The following is a 13,662-nucleotide window of genomic DNA, read 5'->3' as shown; positions in this document are numbered from 1 at the left end:
GCTGGACACTGGGTGCTGACTCCCCTTGTACCCCCTGGCCTGCCTCGAGAGACATGCCAGGCCCTGCTTGCCCGTGCCCCGTCTCTAAGCACCCTCTCTCCGTCTTTGCCATTTCCCGGTTCTATATGTGAACCCCTATGACTTACTGAGATTCACCCCACCCATGTCTGGGCTACACTGTGCTGTGTCTGAAAAGCTCTCCTTTGGCTTTCGAAAGGATTTCCATTGGGAAAACGCTGCCCTATCTACTCCCAGTTTGGTGGTTCCAGTGTAGCTCGAGGGGGCACATCTGGATGCCATGCTGGAAGAGCACATCTGTACGCATTCTTGCTGCTGGCCCTGCCTCCTCCTCGGCGGAGCCGGCCGAGATTATTCCTACGCTCACACTACTTGACAGATGGGGGGCAGCTGCCAGGAGGGCACCTGCCCTGGAGGCTTCTCTTCGGGAAGAAGGTAGCAGTGGTGGCAATGACACCTCGACACTCCCAAATAGCTCAAGTTTTTTAGAAAAAAAAAAATCATCTCCCTCCCTCTCTCTTAGAAAGTGATGGGGATGGAAGTTATATTGGTTCTTCCCCAGGGCTGAGAAAGGGCAGCCTCACGGAGTCAGGCGCGAAGGCTCCGTGCAGCGGAGGAAGATTTGCATCCTGCCTGTCAGGTATGACAATAATCCATCCGAGATGCAGAGAAGCTGGAAAAACTGTCTAACTTGAAATTTCATTAACAATAGTAATAAAAAAAGAGGCTAACCCAACAGTCACCCTAACGTAATGTGGAATTTCACAGACATTTAGCTGAAGAGGAAAATGAGCAAGTAAATTTGGAAGCTCCTTAAAATGTCGACTTCTGCTGTTGTTTCTTAAAAACAAGACTATAAGGATGTCAGCTAAACCTGAATTCATCCGAAGGGGTCCTACCTTGGGCGTCAGGCGTTCTGCATGGGAAATGTGTTTGAAGGCATCTTAGTGAGTGTTTAGGGTGAAATTAGAATGGTTTAAAAATCGAGGCAATTTCCTGTTAAATTGTCAAAGCTATTTTGTGATCGGAGCTTTTGGGGAATGTTTAAGGCACCACAGTTCTTGTGTTCTCTTGGACAAGAAACAGAAAAGGTGGGAGAAATACCCCAAGCGCATTTTCCAGCAAGGAATGGGGGCCTGATGGTCTCCATTACACAGACAGACACTCTTGGCGCCGGGCTGGAAACCTCCCCACCACAGAGAGGGCCGGTCCTGAAGCTGAGAGCAGGGGTGCACGAGCTTGCATTTTGCACCCACCCTTTTGAAGGAGGCATCAAGCTGACCCCACTGAGAACATGCATGGGGCTGCCGTTGGGACGGAAAACGCAGAATCTCCCAGACCTTCGGTTGCTCCGGGAGAGGGTGTCGCCAGCTGTGTCCCCACACCCATGTGTGATATAAACACACCTGCACACACACAGCTTCTCCTCTGTCTCTCCCAGGCAGACACACCCCCACCCCACTGAAGTCTGCAGACTGGGACATCGGGCTGGGCAAGCCGGAGGCAGCACGTGAGAACTGCTCCACCCTGAGGCCGGGAAACGGGCCTCTTGGGTGGGCAATTTGGGGTGAGGTTTCATCAGATAGGGGACACATGGGGGGGGCTTCAGTATTTGTTCTGGAACGCCTTTTCTATGATTTTTATTTTTACAAACAAAGAATAAGATCCGTCTCTGACACTGAATCAGATTCGTCACGCATTATAATCCTTGGCTTACAGACATGATGGACTGTTATGAGGGCGAGGAGCTGCCGCTATCTGCTAGGGCTTTAGAGAGAGGAAAAACTTTGAAAAAAGAAGATATTTTACGCTTCACATGTCTGACAAGGGTGTGTGGGGCCAATTTACAGCAGGGGCTTAATATATTTTTGATGAAAATTGCTGCAATGTGGCACACAGATTAAAGAGAAAACAGCTATTTTGTAATGACAGCAGTAGATTCTGAAATGCAGCCCAGCTGGTACGAAGATCCTGCATGGATTCTGAGGGACGCCCCCCTCCCGGCTGCTCAGGGGCGGCTCAAGTCCTCCAGGCAGGGGCGGCCTGCGGTTCCTAGGGCATGAACTCCTGGCTCCAGCCTCGAAAGGCACTGGACCGCCATAGTGGAAAATCAAGTTATAGGAATGTGTCAAAAACCAGCCAACCAAGCAGCCCGGATTAGGACAGGCCACGGTTTAGCTCATCCTTCAAGAACCTCTATAGCAAACACCGACTATTAGATAATGAGCCATAAGGCGGAGAAGTTCTGTGCTTCAACACTAGCAATTATGCAAAGGTTACACTATATATGCTTAAAAAGGATCACAAATCAGGAGCGAGGGTGAGTGCACGGTGACTTAGTCAGGACTTAGGTGTCCAGGTCTTATTTGACACACGAGCCCCGGGCAGGTTACCTAATTTTCCTTAAATTCAATTTCCTCATCTGTAAAATGGGGCTGAAGGTTCACAGGATTGTGGCGAGGCCTGAGAAAGAGCAAGTCAAAGGTGCCTGACCCAGTGCAGGTGCTTGGTGGGACTGCAGCCTTCCCTTCCTTCTTGCAACTAAAGACAATGACATCTACGTCACGTGAGATGTCACAGTTTCATACTTCACTTCAGTCAAGTTAACATCACTTTACAGTAATAAAAAAAGAAGACACACACACACACACACATACACACACGTGCTGCTATTTAAAAGGTCCAGTCAAGGGGTGGTCCTGGCAGCTGAGTGCGAGACGCCACCCTTGGGCCAGGAGAAGGGCAGAGAAACCACAGTTACTACCAAGCTAACAGCATCACCTGGGACTGAAGAGATAAATCTAAAGTGTGACACTGGATGACAGTTACTTCAACACGTCTAGGGTATGTGATAAAAAGTACCTCAGCAAGAGGAAAAAAACAGCCTTCCCTTCCTCCTTGCAACTAAAGACAATGCCATTACGTCACGTGAGATGTCACAGAGCTCACCTCCCGGGAAGGTGGAAGTGTGCAACGGTTAGAGCTGGAGGAAGCAGGTCCGCACCGGGGCTGAGCTGGTCCTGGATGGGGTAGGGAGAGTGCAAGGTGGGCAGCCTGAAGGTGTCCTGTGACAGGACATCTGGAAAGAGCTGGTTGGCTCCTAAAAGGATTAGAATCTCCTAGTGGGAGACACCATGCATCTTCCTTTGAAAAAAATTGTGTGTGTGTGTTTTTTTTAAAGATTTATTTATTTATGCATACAAGAGCCAGGGCACAGGCCAGAGATGCGGGGGGTGAGAGGATCCACCAGAGACAGAGTAGGGTGGTGGTCATGTCGGGTTTGCACACCGTATGTGACTCAGGGGGACGGAGGCGCACCTCTTCAGGACAGCCTCTGCCTTTCCCGCGTCCCTCCCTGGAGGCCGGTGCGGTCTGTCACTGTGTCCTCTCCCTCGCTCCTCGCTTCCCGCCTCTCCCTTCCAGAGACCGCTGGTGGGTTTACTGTTTTCCCACAAACCACTCCCTTGCATTGCCTCCTGCTGCCTCCCATCCCCCTAGAGCAGTTACTCTAAGTTTCGTTCCTTCCCTGAACACAGACGTCTTTGTATCTCCCTCTACGCAAAGCCGACACAAGGAAAGAACAATCATTATGTTCTTGGAAAAAAGCAAACTGAGCAGGACAGTCTGTGGTAGGACCAGCATCTCCCTGGAGGCTGCCCTCAGCCTCAGAGCTAGATGGAGGCGGCGGGACAGGGGCAGGTGCTGGCTGGGCTGGGGGTCAAGGGTGAGGCTCTGGCCCAGACAACCTCCATGCTTTCTTTTTATAAAGAGGATAATCATTCCTTCTTAACAGGGGTTTTGGGAGGATTACATCAAATGTGTATTTAAACATTAAATAAACCGTTGTAAAAGCGCTTGGGAAGCTACACAGCATTTGGAAATGTAAGGTATTACCAAAATGACAAAAACGTCTCATGTCTAAGAGTGCTCTGTAGCAAACGGCGTTAAATGAGCATATAGTACGCGCTCAGAAATCATATAACTCCTCTTGGTAAATGTTCCTCCTCAAGTACCCAGATCTCCGGCTCTGCCAAGATGCTTAGCAATACCAACTGCCAAGCTCTCTGTGAAGCTTTGGTGCCAATTTTAAAACACAGTGTGCCCAGGTGAAAAATTGTGTGTGTGTGTTTTTTTAAACCAACCATGTCCTTCCATATTATAGCCTGGCAGGTTTTTTTTGGAGAGGGAATAAAAGCAAAAAAGTCCAGATCTTACTAAGTGAAACACAACAAGAATGGAAGTCCCAGCCAGTGGTTCTTGGGTATGTGGTCATGAAGGACCTGCAGGAAGGTGTTTGGGGTGTGGAAGTGAGTGACCACGTGTGCTGGCCAAGCAGCAGCAGGGAGAGGGTCATTAGAGAGGCCGGCCCTGGGGAGGCGAGATGGGTGGCAGCGGAAAGTCCCGAGAGCTGCACGCCCCACACCAGGCTCCCCCAGAGCCATGAAGAATACCACATGCTGCTAGCACCTCACAGTCCGCGAAGTACCCAGGTAGGCATGGAGCTACACACATCCTCTCCCCAGAGCCTCTGTAAAGCTGTGAGATACTTTCATTCCTGCAGCTCAATGTCACAGAGTGGGAAACAGGCCACGGATGGCTCTGGGGCCCAGGGTACATTAACTAGTGAGAGCAGAGCCAAGTCTCAAGCTGGGCAGAGGCTCTGGAGGCGTGCCCAGGTCACCTGAGGCTGGCATGCTGAGTGTTGAGCTGTGGGTTGACAGCGTCCTCAGGGGCCATGCTCGGAGCAGAACTGGTTCCTGGCTGGGCTCTGGCCCTGCAGAGCTACATGCGCTGGGCACATGGAGAGGAGAGGCCTGGAGCTGCCCCCTCATTCCCAGCTGGGTGGAGGGTCTTACTCAGTTGGCAAAGATGGGAAACCTGGTCTTCAGGAAAATGTGACGGAACTACACACACAATCACAGTCTCTCCAGGTGCTTCAGGGCGCATGATCCCAGGAGCAGGAAGACTGGACGGATGGCCTGGGCTAGTGGGCTTGAGAGGCGCCCTGAGACTGCAATTCTGTCAAATGTCCTCTTTCTACAAATGTATTCATTTCATATGTTGCCTATGTGTAATGTGTATGGTGTATACACTTACATAGCACTAAACTAAAATGTTCACTCTTGCATGGGAAAAATGTATGTTTTTGGAAATCAAAAGAAAGGTTCTACTCAGTTCAGGCCCGTGACTTGGCTTCAGAGGCAAGTGTCACTTTAGAAATCAAGGATGCTAAGTCTTCAGCCCTGCCATTTAGGAAGGACAAATAGCGATTTGTTTAAAAATGAATTTATTACAGGCCTGACGGTCACTTATTTCCCACTTACTCCGTGACTAAGAGGGGTGTATTATTAGGGATAGTCACCGGTGGCGACATAAGAATAGCAGCTGGACAGTTCTTGTCTGAGAAATAATACCTCAAAATGGGTTAATTTAATCCAATTAGTTTTCAGATGGAAATTATTTAATTACTAATGACTTCTAGCTTGTCAGGTCCTGTTGGGTTTCTCAGAGTCTGACCCCAATTTAGCTAATCAGGACCCTCCTTTTAAAAATGCCACTTTGCAACGATTTCAGAAACAGAAATAATTAAACACTTGAGTTACCCAGGAATAACCTTAATAAGAAATGAATAGGAACTATATGAAGAAAATTAGAGAATCATAAAAGAAAACTTGAATGAATGGAGATAAATTTCATATTCTTGAATGTAAAGACTATGTATTGTGAAGAATTCAATTCTTCCCAAATTATTTTTATAGATTTAACACAATTCAAATCAACACTCCAGAGGGATTAATTTATAAATTTAATGAAATGTTTTTATAGTTGTTCTAGAAAAATAAACTGGGAGGAAGCACTAAAGCAGCTAAAGATGAGCAATATGAGACATTAAAACTTACTAGAAAGCTAGAATTATTAAAAATTGTACTGTTAGTTTAAGAATTGATGGGTCAATGGAAGAGAAATGATAGTCCAAAAAGAGATCTCAAGGCTTCATTATATTTTTAAAATATGGAGAAAGAAAGGATTATTAAAGAGAAAAGAGTTGGGAGAAAAATTAAAATATACGCAACGTACAACTATACAAAATACAATTTCTGAAAAGCAAATAATTAATTGTAAAAAATGAACGCCAAAAGATATTTTAAAAATCAATATTTAATGATTTGGATGTGAAGACTTTTTCCTTTTATTTATTTTTTTTTGCATAAAGTCTGTATAAAATAACTTGAAGTTAAAAAAGAACAGGGAAACAGGTTTCATTAAATGAACATTTTAAAACTATGTAAAAACTATAACAATTAAGAGGCAGATTAAAAAGTGGCAATAGCTGCAAAAAATGCAATTTCTAATGTGTAAATTTTTAGATAGAAGAACTATTCTATAAATGGGGAGCAGGCCTGAGTAGAAGACAGTTTATGAATGAAAAATACAATTCAGCCACTAATTCTTAACAGAAATGTTCAACCTAGTAAGGATCATATGAAAGCAAATTAAAAGCTCAAAATCTATATTTCACTATTGCAGTGCAAGTTTTTTTAAATGTCAGTTCCCAAGGCTGGACAAGGTGTGGAGGGAGCCCACTGAGCCCACTGAGATGTGCAGTACAAGCGGATGCACCTTCTGAAAACCAATTATTCAACACCTGTCAAGAGCCTAAAAAGTTGTTAATAACTTCCAACCAGCAATTCCTCTTTTCGGACTCTGTCCTATAAAATAATCAGAAATTCCACTGAAGGTGTGTTTACAAGGATGTTTGTAAACAAAAAAAGGTAAACAACAAAAATGTTCAACAATAGGGGACAGATTAAATCTTAAATAATTGATGGTATCGTCATACCAGGAGAAATTATGCAGGCATTAAAAATCATGTTTTATAAATAATGTTTAATGACAGGGAAAAATTCTCAATAAAATGATCAGTGGAAAAAGTGAGATACAGATTTGATGCTGAATAGATGAGAATCTTATATTAGTCTTATGTGCATAGAAATGACTGGAATGAATCGCTTTCAAATGGTATCAGAGAGATCATCTTGGATGGAAAGCTGGTGCATGATTTAAGAAATGTGCATATTTAAAATTTTTTCTAAAATAAACATTTTAGCATCAAAGTACAATACAAAAAGCAATTATTAAAGCTCAGCACAATAATTTAGAGCAATACGTGCTCAGTGGCAAACCAGACTCCTGGCTTCAGCTTGGCTTCCACCCTTGTTTCTGGCAGTGATGTGCTCTATGAGCCTATGCAAGTCCTTCATCTCTCTCTAAGTTTTAGTTTCTTGAGCTTAAAAAATAGTAACAATTTGTGACAAGACTTGCAAGATAGAAAGCTGCTTGGCAGCATGGACCGTGTCATAAAAATACAAGCTATTAGTTTAGTGTGTGTGAGTGAATTTAGAATGCCACCCTTACAAAGTCAAGAAAAAGTTGACTAACCTACATGGGGGAAGGCTTCACCCTGAAAGCAGAGTAACGTACTGGCTTCTCCCTCCACAGGAGCGCTCTCTGTGGCCCAGGCACAGACATGTGCTCATCCAACAACCGGCCTGAGAGCTGGAGAGGAAGGAAAAATTGCTTCTGGGGTGGTGGGTAGAGTAGGTAAGAGAATGGCCCACCTGGGGCTGAGCTCAGACCCCACAAGACACCTCAAAGGCATGCACCTGTACCCTAAAATACTCTACGGCTCAGCGGCTGGTGTGACTTGGGGTGGAACACACCCAGTGTTAAGTCCAGGGTACCCCAGGGGGAGCACAGGCCTTCACTGACACGTCAGCTCTCCTCCTCAAGTCAGACTGCTGGCTGGAGAGGGAATAAAGGTTGCCTGTCTCTCTAGCCTGACGAAGGTGGATGGGCCCTGGGCACAGAGTGCAGCAAGTCAGTGACCCACCCCGACCGGGATATTTTTTCTCATCAAACAAAAGCAAGAGACCATGGAGCCCAGCGTGGTGGGGCAGCAGCTGGGACTCGCGGCCGGCCGAGGCCAGGGTCAGACTGAAGGGTGAGGGGGCAAATACACGCTCCCCACTTATGTCCAGTGCCTCCTGCCCCCCATTTCTCCCCGCTCCCCGCAGCGCAACGCTCAGTGTAGTCACGGCTTGCAGCGTGCGTGGGGTGAAGCGAGCGCCCGTCACACGCTCTGCCGCGCTCCTCGCGTGTCGCCCGTGTCCTGAGCACAGCGCAGCGCTCGCTCATCCCTCATTCACCCTCTCGCCACCCGCCCGGTCACGCGTCACACAGCCGTGCCTGCCTGGAGGGGTCCCCATCGCTGGTGCCCTCCGTATTTTCCGTGCACACAGTCAAGGTACAGGGAAGGGTGTGTCTGCCCGCCGCGGCCAGTCTCTGCAGGGCCGGCCACGCCTGACCCTGTGCCTAGATGGTCGCCCCCTGGCCTGGCCACAGAGGGAAGCCATGCTGCAGCTTTGTGGCTTCTGAGCGTTCGGTCCTCAGGGAACTGCCAAGCCTCAGCAGCAGCCCCAGGTCACAGTGTGGGGGACTTCAGGCCCGCATCTCGCGTCCCCCCAGGGAAGGCAGAGGAGGAAGCAGGTGGCACAGCACGGAAGACGCGGCCACGGCCAAGCCTTGAGAAGCCGAAGCGTCACACACCGCCTGGCTCTGTGTGCGGCCTCCGGCTGGTGCTGCCAGCCTCCTCACACTGCTCCCAACTGTCCTCCAGAAGAACTGAAATCGGCTGAAGCCCAAGGAGAAGCACCTGAAAACTGCTTATCATATTCGGTACTGCGGCTTCTGTTTTTTTTTTTTTACATATGGCTTCCTGAGGCCACCCCAAGAGTGAGCAACTCCTGAGAAGTGGGGGTGTGCTTGTGGGTGATGTGCATGTGGGAGGGATGAGCTGGGGGCGGTGTTCTGTGTGTGTGGGGGGGGAGGAGGGAGAGAAGTCGCTGTGCCATCCCCCTTCCGACCGCTGCGCCGGAGAGGCCCTCCTCTCTCAGAGCAATTACTACAAATGATTTATGTGGCCAGTCAAGAGGGCCTGCCAGGGTTCTTATTTCATCTCCAGAAAAAGGAACTCTGCTGGAATGTTATCAGGGAGCTTGGGATTAAACTGACAGCTGCCTTTTGTTTTCCCCGTGAAAGAGCTTCTCCTCTGGACTGTGGCATTCGGTGCAACCCAGAAAGGCAGAACTCACGTAGGCAAAGGCCGGCTCGAAAAGGAACACAAGGGAAGGGAGAGGTTTCTTTTCTCTTTCCTTTCTGTTTTCATCTAGAGAGGATGTGTTGGCGGCTGCTGACATATATTAGGGCTCAGCCTGGCTCCTGTGGAATTGGAATGTTCTTTCTGTTTCCACTGCACAGAGACCCTCGCAGTTACCCCCTCTCCCTGGGGACCAGGGCTCATTTCGCTGGAGAGAGGAAAACAAAGGTTTGGCCACGACCTTGGCCCCTGTCCTCTGCTAGACTGTGCACCGGCACATGTCAGGTCCCTGGCATGGGGTGGGAAACAAGGCAGGACGCAGAGCTCTCCATCATATGTCTGGGCAGGAAAATTCTACGGACATAAAAACACAGAAACTGTCTGTGTTCTCACCCTCTGACACCCAAACTCTAATAGACCGTGGCAGTTTTCATAAATCCTTGGCTGTAGACTTGGTTGGGCACAGCCCTCCCCTCACATTAGCCTCCCACCTCCTCCACCCAAGCAGGTTTATAAGGTCTTCACTGTGTGAAGCCAGCAAAGGGGCAGCCGTCTTGGGGGCTGACTAAAGAAACACACACACACACACACACACACATGCTCGCTCGCTCTCTCTCTCTCTCTCTCTCACACACACACACGCACACACATGGCCCAATGCCTGAGTAATAAAGCTTTGCAGATAAATAATAGTAAATACAAATTACGAAACCTCTCAAGGGATCACAGGAAGAGTGTGGTAAAAAGAGGTTGGTGGGTGGGGAGGCTATAAAGAGAAAGCATATGAAGGAAGATTAAGGATTATAATAAGACATGGACTGTAAAATCATACTCCTTGCCTGTGTCATATTCTGACAGTCTATGCTAAAAACACATTATTTTTTAACTTGTGAGTCCCTAATTTCATTTTTAATAATGATTTGGTAATTGGACTTGTGCAATGCTCAAAAAAACCTTTAAATTTTATTAAATAATACACATCTGGACAAGTCTTTGCTGCCTGTGTGGGTGATGTGCTGAGTTCAGAAATCAGGTCCTTGCAAGGGATCACAGAGGAGGAAACTGACTTTTGTAGAGGGCATATTACATATGGTGCTAGGTATCAAACATTTTCTCCTTTATTTCTCACTGCAACTCTCAGAGGCCAAGTGAGAGTAAATAACACCAGTGTGGCAGACACTGTTAACTGCCTAGCTAATATTCCTTTTCCTCCCTTTCTATTTGGAAGGGATTTCCCCGCCTCCCTTGCAGCTAGGGGTGGCCATGTCATGTGGATCTGGCCAATAATATGCGAGGAAAGTATGCGAGGAAATCTGTGATTGGCCTGAGCCTCTGCCTTACTGCTTTTCACTTTTTCCTCTGGCCTAGAATGCAGATGTCAGGTGAATGATGGAGACCCCATCTTGTCTACAAGCTGAGATACCAAACATGTAGATAAAAGCCACAGACTAGAGTAAAAAGACAGAAGACATCATGAGTCAGCTTCATCTCCCCTCATCTACCTGCCTCTGGCTTCTTATTACATGGGGAAATGACTGATCTAGTAGTGAGTGTCTCTTCCAAATAAACAAATGCCGTCTCAAGTGACATTCTATTAAGGGGCAGAGCTGGAACTGGATCTTGAATTTAATCTACCAAGGACTTGGTCATTTGATGCTGCACTATCCTACTATGCTATACAGCGTTTTCAAAGTGCCTTATACAAAAGAGGAACATGACTTCTTCAGCTCATAGTAAGTTTCAGAGTTTGGGTAGTTTCTTAGGTTGTTCTGGAGTTTAAGCCTGGGTCTTAATCCAGAATTATTTAGCTATAATCTGAAAATTAGAATTCTTCCTGGGAAACCACAGTTATGTTAGCAGAGCTCCCAATCCCACTGCATTTTTTCAGGGTATCCTGATTCAGGCCACATTACCTTGGAAGCCCCACATGGAATATTCCAGGGTAAGGGATTTGTCCGGTTGAGGTTTATTTTGAAGCACAGGAAAGCAGAGTATCCCTTAGAAGGAGAGGGTCATTTCATAAATTACAATTAAGCATGGCAGGTTGAATACATGTTTATCTTCATTTCCTTTCCATCTTACATCCTCAAGTTCCACAAAAATGGTAAAGGCATTTTTTTTTTTAAACCAAAACTCTACGTGAAGAGGATAAGGAAGGAGCTTAAAACAGATATGAGATGTTAACATAGTTTTGGAGACTGGAAAGCAGACAGATAAGTGGTAACTAATTTAGCAAAGCCAAAAAAACTGAAATCTAAACTTTCAAAAGCAAAAAGCCAAGGAGAAGAAAGCAAATTATGTTAAGTATCTTAAAAGGCTCAGGGATTGGTGACAGCAGGGACCTCTGAGATGAGGGTATTATAGACAGGGCTAAAAAGTAGGAGGGTTAGGTGAAAATATCTTTAAGAAGAATGAGACTCAGAGACCTTCTGTGCATGGCCTTGCCACTCCTCCTGCCCTACCCTAGAAAGGATAGTGGTTTCTTCTTTGAGGAAGTGGAAGCAGAGGGATAGGGCATGGGGACACTAAGCACAGTTGAAAGTGAGTGTGCTGTTCTGGATACAGGGCAATTAAGTGGAAATCTACAAGTCAACCTTACTCCATTCCAAATGCTTCTTCCACTTGGCTTCAAAAACACTGGCATTTAGTAACATCTCCTGGACAGGAGACTAGTAGCCTCCTCTCTAAGGAAATGAACCAGCTTATGATAAATGCCTAATAGATCTTGGTTGCCCCACACTGGGTTCCAGGCCAGTCACCACCACTTGAAAGTCCTCACATATAAACATAGGCTCCTGTGAGATGGCTAATACCTTTCTCTTAACAATGATTGTGTAGGCAAGGATCACTGTGCAGTCTAAACAAACAAATTAAAAGAGACAACAGAAACAAAGGCAAGAGGAAAACACTTTTAAAAAATCATTAATATGGCCTCAGAAAAAAACTGTTGAATCAATGCATTAAGAACCAGAGGATATAAAAACAAACATTTAGAAAATTAAAACAAAACTTAAGTAAGTTAAAAATATGGTAGCAGAAATAGTATTAAACTAAAGTGTGCCTAGGTAAGATTAAATAAATCTTTTGAGAAGTGGAACAAAAGTCAAAGGTGTGGAGAATAGAAAACAAAAAAAAAGGGGATCAGTCTAAGAGATACAACATCCAAATAATAGGAGCTCCAGAAAGAGAGACAAGAGAAAACAAACTGGAGGAAATAATCAATGAAATGATACAAGAAAATTTCCCAGAACTGAAGGAGACAAGCAACCATATTGAAAGGACCTAGATAATTCCTTGAACAAAGAATGCCAAATGGGCTACACTTGGGGACATCACTGTGAAATTTCAGAAAGCCAAGAATTTTTATAAGATCCTGAAAGATTCCAAGAGTAGGATTTATAATGGACTTTTGGACACTGACTCTGGAAACCAGATGAAAATGCCCAATGTGCTTCAAATTTCTTTTGCGAGCTATTTACGACCTGGAATCCCATATCTAGTCAGATGTCAGAGATAAACAGAGATAATTTTAAAGATGCAAGACCTTAAAAGTTGGCCTCTCCATATCCTTCCTTAGGCAGTTACTGAGCATACATTCCATTACAATGGAAGGTCTGCATCCAAGCTTCTGAAGACTCAGGATCCACACACAGGGGCTCCAACATGGAAGAAAGATGAGGGCACCCAGCTGGTGGGAGCAGAGAGGTGCAGAACTACAGGAGGACGCCCATGAAGAAATGGATTGATTGCCTGCATCTGCAAATGTACTGAGAGATTTATACTGCTGGTGAAGATTCTGTGAATGAGCTACAGACAGGAAATAGAAAAGCAAGCAAGCAAATTAAGCAACATAATCAATAATTGTAGGAAAAGCAACAGTTGTATGAGATAGAAATGTAATCCAACTATCACTTGACTCAACTGTGAACATTTATCTAGCCATCATTCTCTCCTCTTCTCTCTCTCTCACACACACATACACATACACTTACACAGTATTGACTTCACCAAAAGTTGTGATTTAACAATTATCTGGAAGATGGAAGAAGAGGAACATATTTGAGAGGTAGAAGGAAGAAGGCAGTAAATCCACAAGTTCCATGGTAAGTAATCAGTATCTAAAACCTGCAAAATTACAAGGTAGTTATAGAAATGAATTATTTGAAAATACAAGGTTCATCCCATTAGAAAAGAGAACAGAAATATTTCAAAATTTGGGGGGACTAGCACTAGGAAAGGGAAGATGTTGGAATAGGGTTGCTACCTTTTATCTTGTAAATTTTACAGAAACATATGACCTCTCAAATTCTGAAACTGTGTTGCTTTGAAAAAGATGCTGATTGAAAAACAAGGAGCCCACTAGTTATCACTGAATCAGCATCGGAGGAAGGTGATGGGTGTGTCTACAGGGTCTTTGAATGGTGGTTCGGATCATTGTTGGTATAGTTCTCACAGCTGACAGGTGGGCGGTGGCCCCCCGCCCTTGA

General features: G+C 45.7%; 1 protein-coding gene across 1 annotated transcript in view; it reads right to left on the bottom strand.

Annotated features, from left to right (window-relative positions):
• MAML3 (mastermind like transcriptional coactivator 3) overlaps positions 1–13,662 on the bottom strand; it is a 339,406-nt gene that overhangs the window by 62,000 nt on the left and 263,744 nt on the right. The window lies entirely within an intron of this gene.

Source organism: Talpa occidentalis, unplaced genomic scaffold, assembly GCF_014898055.3.
Source record: "Talpa occidentalis isolate TD23 unplaced genomic scaffold, MPIMG_talOcc4v2.1 talOcc4.8, whole genome shotgun sequence".
Lineage (NCBI taxonomy): Eukaryota > Metazoa > Chordata > Mammalia > Eulipotyphla > Talpidae > Talpa > Talpa occidentalis.
The sequence above is the reverse complement of the archived record's forward strand: the minus strand, read 5'-3'. Positions and strand labels throughout refer to the sequence as shown.